At 49.7% G+C, this 1,462-nt stretch overlaps 1 protein-coding gene across 2 annotated transcripts in view; it reads right to left on the bottom strand.

Annotated features, from left to right (window-relative positions):
• The window catches only part of SLC25A44 (solute carrier family 25 member 44), a 22,329-nt gene extending 21,763 nt beyond the window's left edge, over positions 1–566 (bottom strand). For both annotated transcript variants that reach the window (XM_008064407.1, XM_021715723.1), the window contains exon 1: positions 380–566. The gene's annotated coding sequence lies outside the window, so the exon portion shown is untranslated. The remainder of the gene's footprint in view (positions 1–379) is intronic.
• Between the last annotated feature and the right edge of the window lie 896 nt (positions 567–1,462).

Genomic DNA, 1,462 nt, shown 5'->3' with positions numbered 1-1,462 from the left:
CCCCCCCGCCCCAGGTGATCTCCTCCCTCCTTCCCTCGGACATGGGGAGATCCCACCTAGCCTCCTTTTGGTCTTCCACAGATGTCCACGTGACCATCACAGACGTCACATGACAATCCTCTCCACATACTCCACGTGACACCCCTTTATGCAGCTTCTATGGTGGCCTCCCGCACAGCCGACTCGAGGTCGTCGAACACGCCCCTCGCCATGCGGCTTTCGCTGTCAGCGAGTCTTACGCCCCTCCGCCAGGAAGAGGTCCCTCGCCGGAGTTGTCCTCCACCCGCAGAACTGCACGGCACCGCAGGCAGCCTTTCCTCCTTGCCAACTCCAGCTCAGGGACCTTGGTCCTCAGACACCACAAGCCGGGGCTCCTTACCTTCTCAGACTCCGGCGCTTCCGCCGCGTCCGAGGCAGACTCCAAGCCCGGAGCTCTAGGCTGCAGCCTCCATTCTGTCCTCCGTCCCCAGCGACTGCAGGCCTCCGGTCGCATCTTCCTCCATCTCGACTCGGTTCCCGGCACTGACGGAACCGGAAATTGGGCAGCTGTCATTACCGCCCCCCGCGTGGAGCCGTGAAATTCCACCAATGGCGTTTGAGCCTTTGCTCCGCCCCCAGGAGCGAGGAGGCGCGGCCTTGGCGGCCATCTTGGGATTGGGCAGCGGCCACGCCTTTCCTGGCTTCACCGCCCCTCGGCTTTTTGGAGCGTGCGCGTTCTGCGTTAGCGCGTTCTAATTCGCGGAAATTGAGTCACCTGATGGCTTAAGATCCAGTTGTAAATGGGTCACCTTGTGATTGGGTTCTGTTGGAATCTTTATGTTCAAATCGAATCCGTGATTTGTGTGCAAGCTTTCTCATTATTTATAGGGAGGACTGAAGTTGGAGAACCAATTTTGAGGTTTGGGAACCCAAACCTTAGGCTGGGCGCGGTGGCTCGCCCTCATAATCCCAGCACATAGGGAGGCGAAAGTGAGAGGATTGCCTGAGTCCAGTGGTTCAAGACTGGGGGGGGGGGGAGTATTTCACTCCTCTCTTCCTTTTTTGGAATTCTCAAAATGCAAATATTTCTTTGCTTAACATTGTCTATATGTCAAGTTGGCTGTCTTACATCTTTTTCTTTTTAAATCTGACTTGGTTATCTCAAAAGATACTTCTTAATGTTCAAAAAAATCTTTCTTCTACCTGATCTTCTTTATTGTTGAAGCTCTTAATTGTTTAATTTTTTATTTTGTTTTAATTGGAAAATACTTGTATGTATTCAGGGGTATACAGTGATGTTTCAATACATACAATGTATAGTAATCAGATCAGTGTAATTAGTACACTCATCATCTTAAATATCTACAATTTCTCTGTGTTAAGAATGCTCAATATCCTTCTTCTAGCTATTTGAAACTGTTTGAGCATTGTTTATGATCATTCATTGAATTATTCAGTTTTTAAGATTTCTATTTGGTTCTTT

Source organism: Carlito syrichta, unplaced genomic scaffold (genome assembly GCF_000164805.1).
Source record: "Carlito syrichta isolate Samal-C Ts95f unplaced genomic scaffold, Tarsius_syrichta-2.0.1 Scaffold307330, whole genome shotgun sequence".
Lineage (NCBI taxonomy): Eukaryota > Metazoa > Chordata > Mammalia > Primates > Tarsiidae > Carlito > Carlito syrichta.
Note: the sequence above shows the minus strand (reverse complement) of the source record. Positions and strands in the feature narration are given on the sequence as shown.